At 42.5% G+C, this 25,775-nt stretch overlaps 1 protein-coding gene across 2 annotated transcripts in view; it reads left to right on the top strand.

Annotated features, from left to right (window-relative positions):
• The window catches only part of LOC143172411 (urea transporter 2-like), a 310,208-nt gene that overhangs the window by 207,758 nt on the left and 76,675 nt on the right, over positions 1-25,775 (top strand). The window contains exon 1 of one of the 2 annotated variants that reach the window (XM_076361847.1): positions 7,070-7,109. The exons of the other annotated variant lie outside the window; for it this stretch is intronic. The gene's annotated coding sequence lies outside the window, so the exon portion shown is untranslated. Of the gene's footprint in view, positions 1-7,069; positions 7,110-25,775 lie in introns of those variants that run through there. 2 annotated transcript variants of the gene reach the window in all.

Genomic DNA, 25,775 nt, shown 5'->3' with positions numbered 1-25,775 from the left:
TTCTGCAGTAGGAATCTAAAGCAGGTCAGTTGAATTCTGCCTTACAAGTGTCTACATGTACTAGCTATAAGAGGAGTTGGGAGCTACAGAGCTACCTATGCCTTCGGTACAGGGGTATGTTGTAAAAGTAGATGATCACCTTTGCCTCACCTGAGATGAGCTAACTCACCGAGGTGTACGCACTGAGACTGTGCCGTATGTGCAGAGACATTTTAAGTCTCAGCAAAAGGGCACTCATGCAGATATTTATGGAAGCACAGCTCACGTGCGGTGAGCTCACAGGCCATTACAACTTGAAGGTGAGTTTGGTTCTGCTGGCCAGTGCGGGGTGAAGACTAAAACACGCGACACTTTGTACTCCCAAGAGCTGTCAGAGAGCAGCAGCTGTCTTTCAAGACCAGTGTAGACTAGACCAGCAAAGTGAGCATTCACTAGAGATGAAGGTGTGAAACTGTGGCTAAACAACACCCTCCTGTTCCTCTTGATTTCATCTGAAAATCATACACATTTAACACTTCTAAAAATCACAGCTCACACTGCTACATTTCATTTTGAGTGTTCTAAATCAGGATGTCATTTCCTCATAGATTAATTCTTTCTGAACTTTTTTAAGAAGTTTAGATAAATTGGAAGATGAGATTTTATTGCCACCTATTTGAATGACCTTAAAAAAATAAGCTTGGGTGACCACGCTTAAGATAGTTCACACCTACAAGGACTAAACACTGACTCTTAAGTATTGTCTTGCTATATCTGTTTGCAGTGGAGCACTTTTAGGAAATAGGTGAAAAATAACCATCACAGTTTCATAGTTGGAGATGCTCAAATGGCTTTTCCAATGAGAGGTCTTCAATTATGAAAGTACCCACTCAGCAGGAAGTATTTCACTTCTGGGAGGTGTAAGAGCACGACAGCTCATGCCAACTCTTCCATACACCTTCATGGTGTGGAGCCAAGGTACCTCATCACTGCTGCTTCTTGAGAGAACAGTGAGAAGTCTACTCCCAAAAAGATACTCATAATCTGGGTCAAAACCCTGTAGTTTGAGTAGCCCTGCCTTATATTATTTGCAAATCAAGCCTGTTTAAGGTGTTTAGGTACTTATTGTAGATGAATTTTGCACAACTGAATCTGTGCTGCTCCAGCTCAGTGGGTTCTTACGTCTTTTTCAGTGTTCCCTGATACACCACACTGCATTATTACCAGCTGACATTTCACAAAAGCCATTCTTCACACTCTGGATTCAGCACTCCCTCTGTGATCAGCAAGTGTTCAGCGATGTTCATCGGTGGTTCGACAGATTGAACCTGATCCCTGATCTTTTGTTGTGCCTTATGCCGATTTAACCTTTCTCTTAGAAAGGCTAGGGAGGAGGCTATTCTTATACAACCTGGAGTGCTTTTTTATTCTCCTGATAGGATTCCAGCTAAATTGCATTTCCATACAAAGAAAGAGAGAAATGTGTATTTTCTTGACTGAAGGGTAAAATTGTTAGCAAAGCTTTGAAATTTCAAGTGGGGGGACACATTCCCCTTTTTGAGGAGAGACTGTAGCAGAAGACACCTAAATAGTGTTCGCAAGATCATCATACCCACTCCTACCTTTTGCGATCAAAAGGCAATCACTTCTGAGAGGTGCGTGAAAAGGCCAACAGGACTCTGAGCCCCAGCTGAGGAAATGTCCAAGGGTATATCATAACCAGCTTAAGGATTTGATCTGTGTGCTCATACCAAGGTTGATACTGGAGGACCTTTTGTCAACCAGTCAAGCATCCTCCCGAAATATTGCTAAATACAGAAATCTACTAAATGGACTGGCAGATTGTCAAGCATTTTGTGCACAACGGCACTAGTTAAAACTTCCAGGAAAGGACGCCAGTTACCTGCGAGCAAACTTTAATAGTGATTATCATATTTCCTTCTTTTACCTAATTTTTCTTCGGTTTAAGCACGCAAGCTCCTGTTTGTTTCTTTCACTGCTACAAAATAAGTTGTTAGAAACTCCGCTGACATATCATGTCACGTTGCATCAACATCACCATGTAATCATGGGATTACACTGTCTGAGAGAAAAACCTGGTGAGACCAGCAAGGAAATTTGGAAGTGCTTTTCCGTGCAGAACTCGGCCATACTGATTGCAGAGGGAAAGGTATCGTGTTCTTTAAGCAGGCAGATTTCAGCTGTTTTCAAGTCATGGCTTTTCAGTCAAGGGCTCCAAAAAGGTTAGGCAAACTTTACTTAGTGAATTCTTATCATCAGAGGAACTTTTGGAACAAAATGTTTTGTTATCAACAAATGTTAGTTTGATAGAAACAAAATTGTTCAGAGAAGCACATATGGTTTAAATTTTTTTCTTGAAAGGAGTTTCCAATCAATGTGACAGCTACAGAAGAGGAGGCTCCTCCCAATCACCTAAAAACATGGGCTTTGAAATGCTGTGAAGTCCCTCACTTTAACCTAAGAGTGAGGTAACCAGCTGTTTTGAGGGTAGATCTCTCCTATTTCCCATGAACTTTTCCAAGGATCTCAATTTGGAATGTAATGGTATTTTTTTTTAATATCAGTTTCTTAGTCTAGGAAAAAAATGCTTCCCACGCAACTCTAGTTATATCATCCCAATAGACATGATTCCCCTGTGCCAAAGAAAGACTTTTTAGTCATGGGAGGTTTACACAGTTCAGAGGAAGTGACAAAAATAGAAGCCGCAACCGAAATGCCCTCTGTGCTCTGTCTGTCTGTCTGTCTGCTGTGTAATCTAAAAAGCCAAGGGGGATGAGAGATCCCATTTCAGTAGCAGGTTCCAGTCCAGAGCATCTGGAAAAATCTGGGGCAAAACAATTAATTTCTCCTTTTTCAGTAAAACATTTAAAACAGAACTTGATCTTCAGCTGGCACAAATCAGTTCAGCCACGTTAACCTCACCAGCCCTACACTAATCTATACTGATTGAGGGCCATAAGAATATCCCTGATATTTCATTATGAATTATAATCCTCAGGCTTTAGGAAAAGAGTTTCGGTTAACCCCACATTACGCACGCATTCTCCATTTAGCAAACATTCAACAAAGTTCAGAAAAAAAACAAAGGTAGAGCAAACCTCATGTGTGAGCTACAGCTTCCCAGCTTGCTGGGAAATTCAGCATGGCTCTTCCAAGCTGTCATTCAGGCAAGGTTGCATGTGTGTTTTATTTGGTCCAATTCCCAGCTGACTTTTGCAAATTGTCCATCAACTCAGCCTCTCCAAGGGTGCTTGTTCCTCACTGACGAATTCTTCTTCTTACATTTGAATTTCACATGGCTCCCACGAGTAATTTCTAGGCCATGAGGTAGCTTGTTTCCAGCTAGGCTGGCTTTGTGCTGAGCTGTGGAGACGAGCAGAAGTTCCCTTTTCCTCGCACAGACATTTCCGTGATAACACACAAATGAAAATCATGTGATTGACTCTTTTCCCAATCTGCATACTTTTTCCCCCACCATACAGGATCACCATGAAGCTTATTATAGAGAGATGATCTCTGTGAGAAACAACATTTTCCAGCCGTAATATCTTTGAAACAGGCTGTTCTTCGCTGGGTTTGGCCCATTCTCTTCTAGACTTTAAGTAAACAGAAAAAGTATATTATACCCTGTCAATCCCCCACAGTTTATGCAGAACTGTCCAAGTCAGCACAATCTCGCACATCATATTTTTGGGAAGAGCCATCTGTCATAAACAAAACGTGGCCATGTGTGGCTCACTACCGTGCACTACAATGTGGAATCCCAGAGCAGGATTTCTAATGACTCTGGTGCTTCAACCACTAGGTTTTGGGGTGAGCAAGTGGTGCAGGATGAGGAGCAGCTGGTCTCCAGCCAGGAGCTCCAGGTAGCTGGACTCTCCTTTGCCTGTAGCTTACTACCATTATTCATATCTATGCATAAAATGTAATCTTGCTGACTTAGCATATGTTTTCTAAAATTCAGCTAGTTTTCATAAAAGTTTAACTCATGATTGAAAGTGCAGATTCAGAGTCAATCATGAGGATATTGCATGGCAAAGGAAGGCATTGGGTCAGATTACAGCTCGACATAGCTGAGAATCTGGACCTAATGTACACAAATTTGACTGTAGTTGGCTTTATCTGTGGCCGTTTCAACCAGCAAATATATATAATTGAGTTGGTACTACAAATGTCCAGAAATTCAAACTTTTGTGAGTGCTGTCAACATGTTGAAATCATGTTTGCAGGTTGAACTGGAGTAAAAAATTGAAACTTTCAAAGAGAAACTTTCAGAGAACAGAAATGTTGAAAATCCTCATGGAGAAATATCGATGTACTATTTTGGAAAAGTAGAAATGTCTCATTGTTATAATGTTGAAAAACACTGTAATGAAATATTCACTATAATACACTATATTAAACTACGTGATGAAATCAGTAGTTGCTATAAGTCAAAACAAAACAATATGGCAAACTCAAAAATGCATTTTTTTGTTTTGTCAAAACAAGTCATTTCTACATTAGTGGCACAAATAAGAAAATCAAAGCAATTTGCTGAGACATTTTTCCAACAGAAAATGTCATTGAAATAGTCATGTTCCTGCAAAATATTCCAGCTTCAATAAGCCTTCATTTTAAACATAAAACTGTTCTATCAAAGATGTTTTGACTGGATTTACTCCACATATATCATAGGTTATGAAGTTTATGCTTCTATTTGATTTTGCTTTCATATGATGTTCTGAGACAGGTTATTGAAAGAAACTTGTATTAGCAAGCTGTTATAAAGTCAAGGGAGAGATTTTTGAGCAGTGTAAATACACGAGACCATACCAGCAGAGTAATTGGCTTTGTGTTTTGAATTATTGTCACATAAAATTTAGCATCAACACGTCTGACATAGATAAAATCGATAGTATTAAAAATATGATGTTTGGCATTCCGCAGGGCCCACTCTGTATTAAATATGAAGAATCAGCAGGGCGGTTAAGCACATTCTTATTTAGTGTATGAAAAATCTCACTGAAGGCCCTGAGATAACTCCAGTACTGAAAGGCAGTTCTGTGCTTAAGTGTCTTGCTGAATCATGGCCACACACTTTGGGAAGACACAATTGCTGCCCTTAAGGGGTTGACCCAAAGCTTATTGAAGTCAGTGAAAGTTTTCTATTTAGTTCAGAGGTCTTTGGATTAGACCCAAAGAAGACAAGTAATGTATGAAAAAGGCAGAGGGGAAAGTTGATATGTATTGCGCTTGTTTATTTTATCCTCAGGAATATCTACAACTGGGATCTACAGATACAATCTCCCCATATTTCTTCATCTCTAACAATATTTGTTGCTGATTTCTTGTAAGCTTTGCTGTAGGAGAACAGTGTTGACTATTGGGAATGTAACCATTCCGTTGAACATACCCATCAAGCACCAGCAGGTTAAATAAAGTTGATAGTAACTTAAATCAGCCTTGAGGACGAGCGCGTGGATTCAAGTAGCAAAGTCAGTAAACCAGGAGCCGAAACACTCGGTTCAAAGGTGTATGAACACAGGGCGGATATATCACAGGATAAAGGGCAAAGGGTTTAAGGCAGTCATTCCCGAGACAGAGTAACTCTCTTGAACATGAAAAGTAAAATTTAGTTTAGAACTCAGTCTCTCACGCTGAGATCTATTAGGTAATAAAATCGTCTCTCAAGGGAAGTGACTGGAGCCTCGCTGTTTTGAGACATTAAATGCTTGACCAGACAGAGCCTCAGAAAGTATGTTGGAGGGAACAATTCTACACTTATAAAGAGAAGCCAGGATTTCCTAATAGATCTCTTCTACCTCTCATATCCATGATTTAGTGATAAACCTATGCCTGACCTTACCAAGAGCACAGGGGGAAGGCAGTGGTTTCGCTGTTATCTATCAGGACTAATCAGATTCCCAATCTTTTTCTTTTTTTTTTTTTTTTTTTAACTGCACAGTGTTGTGAGGAAAACGAGATTACAATTAAAATTCTTTTGGATAACTCCTAGTTAGCCATTTCTTTCACTTTGTTTCCTTGGCATAACTCTTTATATCCTCTAAGAGGATGCCTTGATCATTTCTATCTGATTGGAATCTTTGACCATGTAGTGTTTTAATGAGCAGACTTTTAGCATGTGAATATGTATGTTTAATATCGTGGGGGAGGTTTATGGGAAATTAGTAAGAGAGAAGCACATGTTCCATTTTGAAACTTAATAATTGATTAGAGAGATAAGTTTTCTTAAGTGCAGTAACTCTCAGAGCTCTGAGTGGTAACATAAAATTTACATATATCTGTCTCACTTTCCAGCCAAAAGTGGTCCTGTATTTAACCTACCAAGTTTTCCTTAGAGAATAAAAATGATCACATGTAATGTCTTTTCCTCAACCAGTTTTTGGTAAGAGTTACATCATGTGTTCCTTCTGGTCATTAGAGGACAACATCTAGAGGAGAAATTCAGGGTCCTGCAATTATGATTGATTGGATGGTGAGTCATTTATGGTTTTGAAGGCAGCCCATTTGAATATATTTACTGAAAGCAAATGACATTGTGAATTTTAATGCAATGTAGAGGAGCCCAGAGCTTTGGACGAATGCCTGTTATTGTTAAAAATTCAATGAGAGAAAGGAAATAAATGAGTAGCCAAGACCAATGTGACCTTTACTAGTATTCAAAAGGAAAAGGGTGCACAAAGTCTGACTATAAAAATGCTCCTGAAACTGGCATGTAGCAAATGCTTATGTCTGCCAACTAAGAAACCAGATAGAGCTCTACATCGCTGTGTTTTTGCACCAAGTTACCTATTTTGGTGTCAGATGTGGACATTAGAATAAATCCCGGGGGATTTCTTAAGGTATCCCCTGACGATTAGCTGCCAGCCTCTGCAGACAGTTATGCATCATCCCACCAGCACTGGTGGGACATGAACTAGCTTTAGAGCAGCGGCTATTTTGGTATGTTGGACCCGTTACATGACAGTCAGGAGCAAGGGCAGAATAGCAGGATGACTGCCTGAACCTGATTGCCTGGATATAGCCAGAAAACCCCAAACTCACTGCAAAATGCTAGATGCATCCACCTGCAGAACTACAACAATGAACTCAAATCACCTAAGCAGGTAAGTACCCTCACTGCGAAAATAGCCTCAGGGAAGGTTTTGTAGTTGCATCATGGTTTTTGATTGTCCTTATGTTTCAATGCATAAGTCAGCCACTAAATAAAGAAGATTTCTAGGGAGAAACACAATTCAAATCAGGTTCATCTCTCCATAAGATATAATTAGTGTCACTAACATACATGCAGGTGGACTAGGACGAGATCTCTTACGTATCTCTTTCAGCACTGGTAAGGCCGCACCTCGAATACTGTGTTCAGTTTTGGGCCCCTCACTACAAGAAGGACGTTGAGGTGCTGGAGCGTGTCCAGAGAAGGGCAACGAGTTTGGTCAGGGGTCTGGAGAACAAGTCTGATGAGGAGCGGCTGAGGGAACTGGGGTTGTTTAGTCTGGAGAAAAGGAGGCTGAGGGGAGACCTCATCGCTCTCTACAACTCCCTGAAAGGAGGTTGTAGCGAGGTGGGTGTTGGTCTCTTCTCCCAAGTAACAAGTGATAGGACGAGAGGAAATGGCCTCAAGTTGCGGCAGGGGAGGTTTAGATTGGACGTGAGGAAAAATTTCTTCACCGAAAGGGTTATCAAGCATTGGAAGAGGCTGCCCAGGGAAGTGGTTGAGTCCCCATCCCCGGAGGTATTTAAAAGACGAGTAGATGAGGCGCTTAGGGACATGGTTTAGTGGGCATGGTGGTGTTGGGTCGACGGTTGGACTCGATGATCTTAGAGGTCTTTTCCAACCTCAATGATTCTATGATTCTATGATTCTATGATTCTATGATTCTATGATTCTATGATTCTATGTTGGGAGGTGTTAAACTCCTAGCTGCAACTTTCAGGAATGATTTCTTCTAACTTTCTTTTGGAGGCAGGATTGGAGAGTAAATGGATAGCTGGGCTTTTCTGATGCAGCCATCCTTACACTGCTGTCAGACCTGTAGAGGAAGTATCATTCGGAAGGGCACAGCTCCACTCCAGATGATCATGTCAGAAAACTTGGGCACACTGAGCAACACCAGAATGCTTAACATTTCTGTATTGCATTTTGTGGCTGAGGAATGATCAGTACTGGAGTAAGATAAATTACCTGCTTTGTCAACTTCTTGTAGGACCCTGGGTTTTTTAGTGTTTATGTGTCTCCTATTCTAAAGCATTCCCATGCTCAGCCAGACAGTGACAAGATGATGACTTCAACTTTGACAGTAGATAACCAGGTAATACCGAGGTATCTTAAAGATACTCTTTGATTTTGTTTTAAGGCTCAATAACCTTTAGACACTGTGCGATACTTTGGTATGAAGGACTACCAGCCTTTAAATCATTCTAGGGGTTCTCAGGTGCTTAGGGAATATTATTATACTCCACGGGGTAAAACCACGCTTGCTAAACCAGGAAGAGTTTCACAAAGATGAGTAGTTTATTTTCAGCAAGCTGCTACATGTGCTTTTCATACTCACTTCCAGTTGTTCAGCCGCTGTCATCAACACACACAATTACACAATCACCATCCAAACGTTTTCCTTGCTGACTCTGGCCTTGACTGCAATATATAACACAACACCATGCAGAGGTCCCAACCAAGCTAGTACTGCCACCAAAAGCATTTGTGCTGTACCAGCTCGGTGATGATTAATCCCACTGAAAGGCCAGGCTAATTAGCAGGCTGCTCAGCCCAGGCCACCACATGACTCTGCTTCCAGGACCTCAGCTGCTGCCTTTGCATGATGGCAGGAGCTGTGCAGACAAGATGTACCCCGTGGTGGGAACTAGCTCGGGTTTCTTCAGCGCAGGTGAGCCCCAAACACTTACACCTTGGATGGTTTGCTCTGTTTCGCACCACTCTTCCCATTGGCTAAATATTAGTGCGGAACAGTCTGTCCATCAAGACGAACTTTGCTTTTGAATCTGTGAGCAGAAAGCACAATCTTATTTTACCAAATGGCCATCAGAAGGCAAATCCCCGAGGAGTAACACTGACCAGGGTGGGAGGGAACAACATGAAGCAGAACCAGGACCAAAGCACCCATTGACAGCTCCACAGCTAATGGGTATCCAGCCCAGGGGCAGGACATGCCACCTCTCCAGCTTCTGCTTCCTTTTCTTTGAAGGAATTTTACTGGGGGCTTGATACGACTATACGCTTGCATTTGAGTTATCCTCTTGGGGCTGGCGGACATGAAGCCAGCCTTATGGGAGACTTGACTCATTTTGGCATCTGGAGACCGGACATGAAACCCCTCAGTGTCTAAAACAACACTAAGGTGCCTGTAACTGAGCAACTGAATCCCACCACAGATGTCCATACGGCTACCAGCACAGTGGGCCAGTTTAATGTTTTTTTCAGGTCTGTGCTAAAAATGGCAGTAATTAGTTACAGGTAGAAAATCCCAAACAAAAAGAGTTTTGCTGTCAAAACAGAAATGCTGAGGCACTTGAGAGTTGGACTTCAGTGAATCAGCAGTCATTGATTCTTGGTGCACAGTGGGATTCATCTCCCCCATTTTAGCTATCGAAAATTTATAGTCTTGCTTAAGCTTTTTTCTAGGTTTCCTAAATGGAGAGAGACACAGAGGGAGAGAGAAGCACCTCCAGGAAATGATTCATATTCTCCTAAGATAGATGTCTGTAATATGTGGGATGAATCACAGTTGAAAGGGGATTATCTTTCTTCTTTGGCATAAAGGGGAACTAGATGACCTGCTGAAACCTGCTGAAGTACACAGTCCCACCATCAGGGACTTCAACTGTGCGTTTTAGCTAAAGCCTGGAAAAATATGGGACTGCAAAAACTGGCTAAAGGACCAATTGTGACTTAATTCTCCTTTCCGAGAAAATAACTCTCAAGCAGACATTGGTTTTGGTGGGAGCAGATATAGGCCAACAAGGGCTGCTTTTGAAAAATATCCTTCATAATGGCCTGACTTTAGGGAAGAAAACCCTCACTGAAGCCTGTGGGTCTGCTGAGAGTTCAGTGCTTTAAAAAAAAAAAAAAAAATCATTTATCTAGATGGCTAAATACACTCTTAGAAGTGCAACTTTGGCCACCTTTATTCAGAGACGTCAGCCAGTGCTATGAGGTCGGCAGAGAAAATTGACATGAGCATCTCTGTTCACTCCAGGGGTAATGGGAGGGAGAGAAAGATGCCCACCTCCGGAGCAGCAATAGATGCCAAACTGGAAGGCATCCAGCTCAGTGGCATGCAAGAAATATAATACATGATTTCAGTGCAAGCATTTGGGTTTATTTGGGGAATCAATTAACAATAAGTGCATACATCCATTTACAAAATGGTAGTGTACCAGACACATACACACACAAGTTGTAATTGAAAACTGAAATAACACCAGGAGGAATAATCATTAAAGCAAAACAAAAAACATCTCCAAAAAGCCAAGAATAATATTTAATAAAATAAAATAATTCATCCATCTGCAGTTAGATCCTTAGGGGGAGGCCACAGACTAACAAGCAAACAAATCTAGATAGAAATGAAAATAATGTTGTGAAGGCAATGGAAGGAACAAGGGAGAGATTTCTTTGCAGATTAGCTGCTTATGAACCAAAAATATTTCAATTTGATCACTTGATTGTAGATATGTTTATCAGAGGATGGGGAATTCCATCATATGTTCCTACCATCCGAAAGAATAATTATTCTTCTCCTGTTCAGACATTTTACTATCACTATTTATTGACACAGCCACAGAATTCAGGAGCTCTCGTCAAAGTTACCAGCTGAGGTCTCAAGAGTCTACTTTCTCTCCTTAAACTATAGGAAGCCCAAAGGTAAATCAAACGCGGTTCTCTTCACCTTTGCTGTGAATGTGTACCATCTGAGGCACCTAAAAGCCCAGGTACCAAAGAGCCACTTAGCAGGACCTAATGGGCACCTAATATCCCCAGGAAAGCTGGATGCCCCACGAAGCTTGAGATGTCTCGGTCTCTAACTCAGTTCCCTTAATATTACCTTGTATGCTGGGATTTATAGTCTTTAATTATAGATTTTCAAATTAAAAAAAAATGGGAGGGAAAAGCAATTCTGTCTTCTGTAAATCTGGACATATGCTACATAGCCAAACAGGCCTCAGTGGAGGAAGTCTCAGGGGGGCCTGTAATTAAGGCAGTGTTTTTGTGGGAGGTGTTCATTGACTGTCAACCACTGCACTTCCATTAGCTGCCTGCAGGTAAGCTAGCCGGCAAAACAGCCAGTCCGCTACAGCTTTCTGCTTTTGTTTGGATCTTTTTCCTTTTCCCAAGAATGCCATTCATAAAAATTAAACTTCTGTCCTTATTGAAATGCATATAAACTGCAGGAGATATGATTTTTTTCCATACCATATGAGTCAGAAATGGAAAAGATTTGCTAAGATATAGGAAGACTGGAGCTGGATCCAATTAGCAATGCTTTTAATCCAGTATCCTTCCTCCAAGAGTTCCTCAGAGGAAGACACAAGAATCCCCTTTGAGCAACTATGGACTGATTTTGCCATATAAGCTTGTCGGCAGTTAATGATTGTATACCCTAAAGTACAAGAGTTTGCATTACATTGTATTTCCATTACACATCTATCCTCTGCGAGATAACTCAGAGTATTCCCAACTATATCTTCCTCCTGCTAAATTGCATGCCCAGTAATACTTTATAGCAGTGAGTTCCAGAGATCAATTAAGCATTGTAGGAGGAAAAAATATCTTTGTTTGCAATAATGAAAAATGTTTTTCATTCTGCTTCCTCCCTATTGCCCAGTGCCTGACTCACCGTGTCCTTATCAGGCCTTTGCCATGGTCTCTGGTCTAACTCTTCAACTGCATGGCTGCACTTAAACTCACCAGGGTGCCTCACCACCTTCCCTAAGCAACTTTGTCATCTTCAAACCGTGCCTCTTTCCTTTCCCACAGTCCACTGCTTTCTTATATGACACATTAAATTAATCCATCTTATGCCAAACCCTTCTTGAACCTTGCCCAGTTAGAAACCGACCACTTGCTCTTTGGTGGCTTATATGGTTCCCGGTCACAGCTGAGGGCTGAGTGAGGGATGCCGTGAGGCAGTCTCTCTATCTGCTCTCTATCATGTCACCCTGTGGGCAATGTGCAAAGGGCTCTAGTGGAGTGGAGAGGTGTATTTTTCCTTTACAAAAGCTAGGCACGCAGAGTTTCAAATTGTTTCACCTGTTTTAACTAACTTATTTGGCCACTAACCAGTTCCGAAAAGTAGAGTTTTCCCCTTCCGTAATAGAATACGCCAAGTATTGCATAGACCTGCCTCGCTTCCCACCTACAGTTAATCGCTGTTGACTGGTGGTTTAATTCTGGGTGTTTATCTTTTAAATTCCTCATTCCCTCCCTCTCTCAGATCTTTCTGTGATTTTTCTGTCTCTCCAGTCATGTATCTCTCCATCCTGGCAGGCAGCTGCAGTCCTGTTCGTTCCTCTGATTGTTCAGTGTTCAAGTTCCTCTCCCATTTGTGGAAGAATAAATAAGGAGGGCAAAAAAAGGAGGGGAAAAGCCAAGCTATAGGATGTGGCACTGACCCCTGGCCCAGGCTGGGCCCAGTTAATCCCCATGCAGTCAGAGCACTGGATTGGAAGCTTTTTTAGCAATCCTTGGCAAAGACTACAGGGAGCGGGAAAAGCTTGGTGTCTGGGGCATCACTTGAACAAGTCACCATAAGCCTGGCAGAGGAAGAAGCAGTACTAAGGAGAGATGCAGCTAGCATGGTTTCTGGGAAGACAGCTCGAGAGAAAAGAGTGAAAACATGGCACCAGCTTGAATAATGCTGAGAAAAGCAAGGGACAATGTGAAGGGTGGTTCACAGCCTGAGGGCTAATCTTCTTAAAGAGACCTTGGACTGCAACTGGAAAGCCCCACAGCCTGCTTTTCCCTTCCCTTCCCTTCCCTTCCCTTCCCTTCCCTTCCCTTCCCTTCCCTTCCCTTCCCTTCCCTTCCCTTCCCTTCCCTTCCCTTCCCTTCCCTTCCCTTCCCTTCCCTTCCCTTCCCTCCCCTTCCCTCCCCTTCCCTCCCCTTCCCTCCCCTTCCCTCCCCTTCCCTTCCCTTCCCTTCCCTTCCCTTCCCTTCCCTTCCCTTCCCTTCCCTTCCCTTCCCTTCCCTTCCCTTCCCTTCCCTTCCCTCCCCTTCCCTCCCCTCCCCTCCCCTCCCCTCCCCTCCCCTCCCCTTCCCTCCCCTTCCCTCCCCTTCCCTTCCCTCCCCTTCCCTTCCCTTCCCTCCCCTCCCCTTCCCTTCCCTCCTCTTCCCTCCCCTTCCCTTCCCTCCTCTTCCCTCCCCTTCCCTTCCCTCCCCTTCCCTCCCCTCCCCTCCCCTCCCCTCCCTTCCCCTCCCCTCCCCTCCCTTCCCTGTGGCCCAGCAGTGAATGCCTGGTGAGAGACAGCTCTCTCCATCAAGGTTGTCCAGGCTGATGCACCCCACTCAGGCTTTCCCAACACACTTTGTTTTTGTTACCTCCACCAGTCCATTTGGAGTTGGGTTTCGAGCCAACAAGCCCTCCCTGTGTCAGCTGGCCAAACTCCCTCAGTCTTGTCTGAAGTGATGGTCACTGCCTGATCATCATCACAGCCACTCTTAGCATTTGTTCCTGTTGGAAATCCAGGCACCGTTCATCTCTCACATCAAGACTTTCAATACAGGAAATACATTGACTGAACAATCCCAGGATCATAGTTTACCTTCTCATTTTTTGTTTTTTTCCCGTATAGTGACAGATCAGAGGTCTCTATGCCTGAGCCGTCCTTCCTTCATCCCTCCCCATGGATGCCACCAGCTTGCAGAAATTCCATTATTTTCCTCCCTTCATTTTGCAATATCTAGATGAGAACTGTTCAATGCATCTGCAGCTGACCCACAGTCTTTATGGAGTCCTTACCATCAAGAATGAGTGATAGCTAGGCTTAGTGTATAGCCCTTTATCTGTATCTTAGATAGCTATATTAGGCAGACATGGATAGTATGTTTAAAGTGCTTTTTTCACTGCTAACAGTAAAGAGAGCTTATGATGAGTAACTCTTCCATAGAAATTCACATTTAGTCAGATGACTGCCACCATAGGTGGGCAACCTACATTTTGCACCACTGAACCACTGCCAAATTTCTATGACTCACAATTTCCCATTGCATTGATAGTGTCCTCTAACCTCATGTCACCAGCAGATTTCATCAGTGTGTGCTGCTTTGTACTTCTGCTTTGTGTACATATTAAATCAGTTCAGTGAGATGAGAAATTCCACCGGTAGCTTCCCTCCATGCAGTCAACGTTTCACTGAGACACGATGCAGTTTCCCATGCAGCCAGTTTATCAGTCGTCTGTCAGTTCCTGCATCTCCTCTTTAATGAATAAATTGTTATGTGGCAACATGCAAAATGCTTGACTGCAGCTGCGGTTTTTATTTCTTAAGGACTTTACTCTAAGACAAGAGGATAACTACTCTGTGTTCCTCCAGGTAGCTACAATGCAGCAGTATTCATCGTCTGCAGAGCTGTTTCATATAAATGGGCAATTGATTATGTGTGTTTAACAGATGCCTTGTGATATCAATCCCATCCATGCGTGTGTTTTATCTTCTATTTTTTTCTCCTGTTGCATGATTCTTGGCTCTATTTCACTGTACTGTAAGCATGCTCAGATCACGGCAAACAAAAATGGTATCAGCAGGAGTGACAGTTGCACCTTGAGATCGTCAGGACTGAAGCACATACCACTGAGGCCACCTGGTGTACAGAGCAGAGCTGCAGTCCACTCTGCCTGCTCCTTCAGCACAGCATATCATAGATAATTAAACAAAAAAAAATAAAATAAAAAACCTCACTATGTTTAGTAAGAGCCTAGTTTGACTCCTCAAAGGCAGAGCTGAGGCTAGCTGTCCTTGCTCTGCAGAGGAATGTGTGTGATTGCACTGATAAGCCTTAAGAACGAGAGTGTTTACTGGTGTGGGAGGCAGTAGACCTGCAAAGCACACAGGGCACCACAGTTGAAAAGGCTCATTTTGCAAAATGGGTTGGCTCTGCAGCACTGCCAGCACCGGCTGGCCTAGAGACAGAGCAGGGCAAGAGCGAGCGGGGATGGGATCAGCCTTGCTCTTCCTCTTGTGTTCCACACGTCCTCATTTGAGACATGGAGAAAGCATCCCTTCCACATAGGGTCCTTGCATGGTGTCCACTTTCCAACGCTGATGGATAAATTTGAGTGTCATGTTCTTTTACTTTTCCTGGTTTTTTTTTCCCTTTTTTCCACCCATCTTGAAAAGTATTTTGTCTGGCCGCTCCGGTGTGAGAACAGCCTCAGTAAAGAGAGAACAAATTGTGCCATGAAATTGAGATTTGGAATGATCGTATGTAACTTGAGCTCGAAAGGGTGTCTTTGCCCTTGGCTTATACAAATCTTACAGACATTTGTAACTGAATTTCAGGGGCCAGGACCATATGGCTCTTCAGACAGATATGGCTTACAGGCCTCTCAGTGCCTCTCATGCCTATGCACACGTGAAACTCCACGCACAGGGTCACATCCTGGGTGATAGTAGCACATCAGTGTGTTACTATTGTGTGACTGACACACAAATGTTTCTGTGAACACCACAGCCACGGGACAGGCACAACCCTTCATGGTCTGGGTGACTGTTGGGTAAGAAGTTGAATTATGGCATCATTTTGAGAGCTGGAGCTCATCAGGACCCATCCTTGGGGCCAACAGCTAACCGTCCACATGTAGAAGGTCCAGCACTCAGATCCCCCGTTCTGAGTGGGTGACAGAATCCTCTGTGAACCAGCCTGGGCTGTTCTCCAGGCTGCCTTGGTGGTTGCTCACCCAGAGATCGTGCCCTCTACCAGGAACCTGCTGAGATGCAGCTTTTCTCTGGCTTTAAGACACTAGTGCTGCTCTGCAAATGCATGAAATGTCACAGGGCTGGTCGAGGGACAGGAAATGGGCATCTAATACATGAAATTCTCCCTGACTGAATAAAAATTAGCATAATCAAGTTACAAATTATTTAAAATATAACCAGAGCCCTTAGAGAAGTAAGCCAGCATAGAAACTTCATGGAAAAACCATGCAGTCTCCATGAATGTGACGTAGATTATTTGCTAAATCAGAGTGCTGTATTTGTCACCCATCTGCTGCAGTCTGGCTTGTACAAAAAATCCTGTCCTTACATCTTCCGTATGTTAGGAGGCAATTTGGATGTCTGAAAGTTAGTCATAGAGATAAGAGAGAGACGCAGTGTCATCTCCAACCAGGGCACGACTGCTCCCTGCAATACATTCCACAACACAGACGGATTTTTTTTTTCTTTTTTTTTTTTTCTGTTCAGTGGCCTAAAAGAAACCCAAAAGAAAATCCTGGGCAGGTCTACCAGAAAATATGTTCAGGATTTCCAGCTAGGCAAAAAAGGCGTAATAACCAACTTCATTTGGGGTCAACCTGAAGGAATTTGTTCACTCTAAAAATAAACATCTTCTTATGTCCTGAGAGTATTTAGGGATTTTTTTATTTAACCTTTTTTTTCCTTTTCACTGTAGTCAATTTTTAAATTAAAAAAAAAAACATTTTGAAACAAAAGTCAAAATATTTCTTAAAAAAATACTGACACAAATTGTTTTGGCATTTCCTGAACTGAAGCATTTCATGTGGAAAAACATTTCAGTGTGAAAAGCTTTCAAAAATGGTGCCTTTTTTGGATAAAAGAATTTGCTGAAATGGACCCAGATTCATAAACAGTTTGGGTCTCCCCCAGAACTCCCTCTCCTTACTTCCATATAATGTTAATTCAGGGATACTAGAAAGTCCTCCATTTATGCTGTAACTGCTGCACAGAAAATCTCATTGTTAAGAACTGTATTTCACCTGAATCTCTCTGGCTTGATTTTCTCATTCCCTTACAATATCTTTACCAATTTCCCATCAGAGACTTTCTGCTGACACAGACACTTTCAAGCATCCCAGGTGCCTACTAGCACAATAGACGCATAAATGGCTTTTTAGGGGCCAAACTCAGCAAGCGGGCAACATGTCAACAGCTTTTGCTCCCTTATGATCAGGTGCTAGAAAAAATTTAAACAAGCAAAGAGTATCTTGTGCAGTGTCCCATCTGTATAAATTCATTTATATCATTATACCAGGCTCAGGGTACCATTATACCCTGAGCCTCAGCTAGGGCTAGGGCTAGGGCTGGTCTGGAGGTAATGCTGAGTCTAGATGGGCTGTTATTGCAACGGCGCAGTGACAGCCAAGGTAGCTGTGTTTGTGGGTAGAATTGGGTTTTGTGTGTTTGTCATAGTGTGTGGCCATTTACTGCGGAAAAGTAATAACTGACCCACCAAAGATAAATGAACCGCAATATCCTAGTCGTTATTAAAGGGACTTACACCGTAGAAGCCATCATGCATCAGGAAGCAGAATTCAAAATTACAGAATTTAGATAGAGAAGAAACCAGTTAGGCCATCCAGGCAATTTTCTTGCTCTTGTGAGAGTTATCGCCAGAATATTTGCTGATGTTCTGTTTTGCCTCGCTTAAAATCTTTCTTTTCAGGGATTTCGAATTATTCCATACCCCATAGGTCTCTCAGAAAATTTTCCTGTAAGGTCTGCCCAAATTTCACATTTTCTCTGTCTTAATTGAATCCTCTTGCTGCTAGCTTTACCCTGGGTACCACGCCAAATAATTGCTGTTCTCCTTCTGTGTTAACAATCTCTTGAAGTTTGGCTTTTTGTAACTCCCCTTAATTGCCTCCTCCACTGTATGCATATAGATATATTTCTTTTAATTCTCCCTATAAACCCATGCCTCCAGCCTTCTGATCAGAGGAGAGCAACTAAAATGAAGCAATTCTGCTCCTCAACAACTTGCTGGCAATACAGAGCTATTAATCAAATACAGTTTTCCAGCTGCAGTTGAATCATATATAAATGGAGACAGACTGTGCAGGTCAGAGCTGCAGTGATTTATTTTGGCATACTCACCTATCTTTACACTTCTAGAAATTAGATGTCTAGTCTACATTAGGCATCTGGCCTTCTTTTAAAAACACATGAGAGGGAGATATGAAGCTCTGGACGTCTTGCAGGCAGCTTTGAACCATCCTCTAAGGGAATAACATTTCTTTCTCCACCTAGGAAAGTTGGACTAGTCCCTTGGGTGCAAGGCAAAGATGCTGACATTTAGGGGTGCATAGGTAGGTGCCCGCCTGTGAGTTGGATGCCTACACTCCCTGTCAACAGAGGCTTTATGAGTGCTGTCAATGAAGCCTAGAGAGGGATTTAGCTGACAAAGCGTAGGTGTTTACTCTTGGACGAGCAGAACTGGCCTCTGTCATCCCTTCAGTGCATTACCTGGGTGGCCACTGACTGCATTAGAAGCCGAGACGTACACGGGTGAATTCAATTCAGGTGTTCTACTATGCAAGCTGAATCCCAGTATAGGTGGCTAATTTTCAGACAGACAGTACTCAGAGAAATGTATCCTCTCCTAACCACTTTTTCAACTTCAGAGCCGAGGAAGGGTCTCCCTCTACCTGCTGAGAAGTGCTTTGTTCCAAATGCCAAACAGACCACGTTTCCATCTTTATTCCTAGTTTTATAGGTCGAGTTCTTCTCTTGGTAATGTTGTCAAATGTTGTACCATGTTGTCAAAGAAAAACTTGGGTTCGGTCAGGTTTAACTTAGGGATCCTTGTACCTCAGAGAGTTTTAATTTACATTTACAAGGACATAAGGACTAAAACTAGCAATTATTTTGTAGAATAAACTTTATTTGAGTTCATTAAGGATTTCCTTGTGTTGATACTTTCTTAACCTTTTGAGATGATTTCTCTTGGGGAGACCATAACACTGGTGTTTCCAGAATGTAACAAATCTGATCCTTTAATTAAGGGGAGTATTCAGAGGAAAAAAGGGATAGCTCTTTCTGTTTCCTTACAGTTGCAGAAGCCATGCCCTCAGAGTCCAAGCCTTTTAATGATGGTTGATGGTTTCCTTTCTTGTCTGCTCAACCTGAAACACACAAATGGTGCCTGCATTTTCAGAGGAGATTCACGTCCTTTCTGCTGAAAATCAAGCTCCTCTGATGAAAGGTGCAATAGAAGTCTCCTTGTATTAGTGGTACTTGGTATATTTTGTGGAGTTATTCAAACTTTAGCCCAATATATGACCCCTAAAGAACCAATTTTTTTTTTTCCCCCTGATCTGTAGCAGGGCTCCTGGGAGGTTATGTCAGCTTATGAGAGGGGAGATCTTCCCAACAGGCAAAGTCACACGTGAATTGCAGAGCCCTGAGGAGCAGACAGCCTTCTCTGGGGAGTGAGGCAATGAAAGTCTGGAGTCCCCTCACTGAAAAAAATAATTTCAGAACTGAGGTTTATTATAATCATCATCATAATCATCAATCTATTGCTATAAACAGTTTCCCTTAACCTAGTCCAGGTATTGCCATCATTTCAGCTGGAGTGAGAGGGAGTTTGGTAGCTTTGCTTCTGAGAAACAAGAACCCATTTATTCAAATAAAATCCCAGAATCTTTCAAAGCTGTGTTAGGTGCTACCCCGAGGTGTAGACAGGAAAGTTTTTTCTTGATTATCTCATTGCTCATCTATTGATTTGAGGCTCTTAATTTTCTGGCTGGCTCCCCCTCATCACAGATCCAGGTCTGTGTTGGCTGAACAGGACCTGTGACAGTGACACAGCAGAGCTCCAGCGAAAGGCCCCCACCCAAGGCAGGAGTCAGCAGATGTACATTCATCAGATGTATATAGGATAATATATAGGAATTGTCTGACCAGCTAACTTTTGCCCAATAGTTACATGCATCTGTTCCAGCAGTATTTCAAAACAGAAACACTCCACAGAAGGCAAGAAGGACATCAGTGCCTGAGCAACACTGCTGTGCAAGAAGACCACTGCGGTCTGATCCCTCTCCTGACTGTTTAGTTAAAGCCAAGACTTTGGTAGCTCAGCCTGTTTTTCTTTGTCTGGGAAAGAAACGGAGACCCTCACAGGATCTGTCAAGGTGCCTTCATCTCAATAATGAGTCCTCTTAATACTCATTAAAACTAATTCTGTTCTATTCTCTGTCCTAAGGGCACTCCGATCCCACTTTAGATTGCGGAGGGAGGGGCAGTTTTCTTGGGCTCCTGCATCTAGCTCAGATGATCCCATCACAGGAACATCGATGAGGGCATGCTGGAGAGACAATGGACCAAAACATTCATTTTTGAGAGCAGAAGTTAAAACTCCCAAAGTTTGCTGACCCAGAACATCTCGCGTAAGAAATAGCCCCCAACATGGGTTTATTGCTAAATAACAACAACAACAAAGTTTTCCTTTTCAAGAAAGTCCATCAAAAGGGGAGCTTATCTGCGTTTGCATGTTCCCTGCTGACAGCCCTTTCTTCCTCTTATCACCGATTTCTTGTAGCATCAGGAATTATTTTGAAACTCTGGCAGTACCGGGAATTGGCTTGAGGAAGTTAGTTTTGAATTGCTTCCCAGACCCTGATAAGTCATCAGGAGTGTGAGCTGTCCCCCAGGTCACCTGTTCGCTTTCTTAAAACAATTTTGTGTAGTTAGATTTCAAAATGTACTGGCTTCCAGCTACAACCACCACATCAGCATCTGTTACCTATATCAGAGCCTCCCATGCGGGGAAGTATGGAGTTCAGCATTTTTGTTTCATGGGGGTGTTGAGTGAAATTTTTGAGTTGAGTTGAGCTGAGTTGAGTTGAGCTGAGTTGAGCTAAGTGTGTTGTTTTGTTTTCCTCCTTGCCTGGCACTGAATCCCAACCATTTCTCTTGGAGCATCTAGCTATGATGCCCGAGTCTGAAATCCAGGACTTTCTGCAGCACGGAAATTGCTACCTTTCAGAGACAACTCAGCAAGAGTCAACAAACAGACCAGCAGGGCAGTGCCCATGGTCTCTGAGTCCACCTCCTCGTAGTCTCTCAAAATGTGTGTCTTAAAGCCAACACATTGCTGCAGGCAAACCCCATAACAAAGGGAAACATGGTGGATTTGGTGGACTTTAGGCAAAGGCAGCAAAACACCTTGGTCTTGATTGGGACTCCAAAAAGATTCTCTTATCTCCAGCTTGCTAAAAGGTGCCCAAAACTCATACATACTTTTGGAATAATTAGCTTACGTTTTTGACTGTGTTGTGTCAGCCTCCTAAGAAATGATACCTCTGTGGTTCTTGGTTCTCAGCCCATGCCTCCTCTGGGAGTACATTCCCACAGCTCTTTCCAATGTTGCAACTAGACAATATCACGCTCATTATCAGTAAAAAGTCATAGATATAGAGCCAGGGCTTAGAGAGGAGCATTATGATCATTAATTTGACTTCCTCTGTAATAACAGCACGGCAACTTCCATTTGAGTTATAACATCTCCGTCTAAATCTAAGTATTTTTAGGGATGGAGAAGCCACTGTAGCTGCACATAAGGTGTTCCTGCCTTCATGGTTACAAACTTGACCATTTTTTCTCCCTAACCTAAGTTTGTCTAATTTCAGCTTCTGATCAGGTGACTCTTTAAACAGCGAAACAGATTGACTATTAAACTACCAGCTGACTCCTCCAGTACAGGCATCTCTTAACATTTTCCTAGGCAAATGGCTGGTTATTCTTAAACCCACTACAGTGCAAATAATAAATAATAACCCAAGTATTATAATTCTGATTTGCTACTGCTTTGATTTGCCTGAGACTCTGTAAGTTCATGCACATTCTAAAGAGAAAACCAAAATAGAAGATAAGTCCATATTAAGCAGAAACCTAAATCACCTAAATTCTCAGAGCACTTTTCATTAGCATTTAAAGCAGTACCTGGAAATGAGGCCATTTATTTACATCTCAGATTTCATTTATCAGCTCTATCCTTTAGGCATTGCTAGTTCTGATTCCTTAAATTAAGCCAATACTGGCCATTTTGTTTAATGTTAAAGGGCCAGAACTGGTGGTCTGTCTGATCCCTAGACATTAAATAAGCATGCATCATACCTAGACACGTTTGACTCCCTAAGCACACACTAGATTATAAATGCATTGGTAGCCTTCAATAAAAACTCTGTACCAATAGCAAAGTCTGTTAAGTGTCCTATCACCACACCCCAACTGAGATTCAAGTCCACTGATGCTGCTCTGCTTAGGACACAGGAATGGATTTGGACACATGCCTTTTCCTAAACGTCATTAGATGGGAATGTTCTTGGCTAGTGTTTTGTTTTGTTTATTTCTTTTGGAGACAAATAGGTCAAAGCATTCAGTTTAGGAAAAACAAGCCCATCCTGCAAAGTCAGTGAGCAAGTACTGGAGATTGATGCTGATGTTCTCCAAGTGCTGGAAATCATTTTGCAGAGTTTGTCACTTTTCTAATTGAAAAAGCTGTCTCTGCAACATTTAGCAACTAAAAATATCGAGTGATGAAGCACAAGGAGGGGAAAAAAAAATAAAAAGCCGAGCACTCAGCAGCAGACATCTGCCACCCTGAGTTCCAGGCCTTACAGCAAGGACACTGAGAAAGGGAGCACCGAGGTGTCCCCATCAGCACATCTCCAGGAGCATCCTGGAGTGGGGCACACATTTTTTCAACAAAGAAAAACAAGCAAAATCTTATAATCACCAATTGACTGTAGGTATGTAAATAAAGGTTTGCTTAACACCGACATTAATTCTGTATCTAAATGATAGGCAGCTAGATCCAAGACTACAGATTTTAAATATTTCATAAATGATAAAGATAGGTTCAGGCTCAAAACTGAATTCTGCCTCTGTGCCTCCTCCCTCCTACTACACCTCTCGTTTCATGGCAAAATTTGGCAAAATTTGTGGGCAAACAGCTCTGGGAATCAGGGTCTCAATTCACTTTTGCAGAACAGGAAAGATCAGGTTCCAAATCTTCAAAAGTTATCCTGAAAACCAACTGAAGTCACAAAATGGAGTTAGTGATGATTTTTTCACTGCAGCATTTGGGGTTGGGGGATGGGGTGTCTTGCATTTATTTGGTTGGTTGGTTGGTTTTGGTTTTTTGGTGCTTGTGCGTGTGTGTAAGATGGATCTGCTGAATGAAAGCTTCAGCACCAATATTTCTAATTGGGAAAAAGTCTACCTGAACTAGCACATGGACTGGAAAGCAAGTTTCCCAAACTTCAGGGCTAAGGATCTGTTAGCTACTCTGAGCTCTTTTTTACACCCATTATTGTTATGACAAGTTTGGAAATCTGTCCAATTCATTCTGATGTAGGATTGCCAAAAATTTCTGAAACTTTATATTTCTTATGAAACAAAATTTTTACCTTCTGGCGAAGTTGGTAGTCAAGAAACAAGTAAGTTTCTCATTTCCCTCGCTGAGAAAAGTCAATAACTCAGCATTGAAAATTATATTTAAAGAATCTTAAAAGTTCAGCTGATGCCAAAAATATTCCAGCATATAAAAGTAACAATAATTGTGTTTTCCTCTATCTGATCTGATTGTCCATTGTACCTTGCAGACAGAATAGAAATACTTCCTGCATCCACAAATTTTTAATGCCACCCAAATTTTAACCGTGTAAAAACTGGGGATTAATCTAAACTACTTGAGCTCTTTTTGTAGTAGCTGTAGGGAAAGACTGTCCGGAGCACCACGCAGAGCATGTGGGACAGTTGTCCAAGACAAATAATACAATTAACCAGAAGATGCTTCTCTGTTACCTGTAAAGGAGTCAAGACACTTAGCAAACATTAAAACATCTACATTTTACATGACTAAACTGAGGCCACAGAAATCCTACTCTTTGGATCTCAAATTGCTCTTAACAGTTTTTGTAAGCTGGCACTGTATTTCGATGGGTTTCGAAGTGAGAAATGTAACTGTGATGCTTCACCAGTATCAACACCAAAGCACAAAATGCAGACTACTAAGAAGACCTTGGCAGCATTTCTGTAAACAGGCACTTGAATACATGGAGAAGCAAAGGAAACTGAAGTCTAAAAGGAGCTGTGATTTATCTCCTGACATTAATGATCTAGGACAGGATGACCCCAAAATTTCCAGATAAATTTGTGATAGATAATCTCAGAGACCTCATATGCAGAAAAAGGCATCGTTCCCTAAGTGTAGGTTGAAACTGGAGCTGAGGACATTGCATCCAATGGAAGAGTAATATAGGTGAAACACACTGATGTAAGCATTCTGCCCAGCCAAAGGGGATGGCCCTGCAATACCCAGCACACTTCAGGAAAATTTAAGTTCTGTAGGAATTTAGGAAAATGCTTTATCCCTGTAGGGCTTCACTGAACATTTGCCCCCATCCAAGCCACAGCCGCTGAGTTCAGGAACTTAGAACATCTTCTTCTCCTTCGTCTCTGCTCTTGTCCTGTGCAATTTCACCCAAAGACATCTCGGTGTCACCTCACACACAAAAAACAATCCCTGCGAAACCTTTTAAGAGGATTTAGAGGCCGAGGAGCCCACACAGCATCATTAATCAGAAGGTTATAAAAGCACTACAGTATAAATGCCCCTTTCCACCTCTGCTAACTCTGGCCAGGCTCCTTAGCCCAACATAAATGATGCCTCTTCTCATTACAGTAAATAATGATAATAAGGCTTCCTTTCCCCTCAAATATCTGAATTTTGACCAAAATGCCCAAATTTGTCTGAAAAACACAAGAATGTCCAAGGTGCTCTCTGCACTCTCTCTTTTCTTCCCTTATTGGTGCCACTGGGGTCCTTACTCTGCATTGTGTCCCTCTAACCTGACCCATCACACTGTCCTGTTCGCACACTCCCTGCCCCACAGCAGAGACCTCAGCTCCCCTCAATGGAGTAACTTGAACCCATTGTTCCCAGCAGCTTCTTCTGTTGCAGAAGATCCTGTCTGGCCTCCAAAGCCCTGGATGGACCATCAGTCTGATCCAGTGGGACTGTGCTTTAGGATAGTCTTTAGAGAGCAAGATAGCACCTGCCACAGAAATGCTTTGCCTTTCTGCCATCAAAGCTGAATTCAGAAAACGAATTGAGTCTAACTACACAGTGATTAGCTCCACATTTACTTTAACCTCCTAAAGAGATAATTTCCTACAGTATGTGTCAGCCACTGCTCATTACCCGCTGATAAGAAAGACTGGGAATGGTTGAGGAAAAGGACACCATAATGAAAAAGAAAGAGAGTAGGAAACAAGTCAGCATGGAAATCTGCATGCCTGGGACTTTGGCCACAAAAATAATAGCTTCCCTTCATCCTCTCTGTCATTACTAATATTTTGTTTCCTTAACTTATTCCCTCTGCTACGCTCACTAAAATCAGGCAATAGCAGAAAGTTTGATGTAAACTGAGCAACTCAACCCCCAGAAAACCACCTGACAGGTAGATTGGCAAGGGTAGGGACTGCACAGGGCTGGATCCATGGTCCTGTTTGCCCACACCCACTGCTGCTCCTAGCACGAGTTCCCAGCTGCGAACAAGTCAGCGTTGCTCCCGGTCCAGGGCTTGCTCCAAGGTTTTGCCGGGAGCAGCGTGGCTTGGCTCGGGGCTCACTCATGTGATCTACAGCCAGCACCATCACTCGCCTGAGGATCCAGGCTGGAAAAGAGCGTAGGAGTTGTCACACTGGATCAACCCAATGATCCATCGAGCCAGCCCTCAGTTTCTGAAAACAGTTGTTAACAGGCGCTTCAAAGGAACTGCAACGGGCTG

The sequence above is a fragment of the Aptenodytes patagonicus genome, chromosome Z (assembly GCF_965638725.1).
Source record: "Aptenodytes patagonicus chromosome Z, bAptPat1.pri.cur, whole genome shotgun sequence".
NCBI classification, from domain to species: Eukaryota; Metazoa; Chordata; class Aves; order Sphenisciformes; family Spheniscidae; genus Aptenodytes; species Aptenodytes patagonicus.
This window is presented reverse-complemented; position numbering and strand designations above follow the sequence as displayed.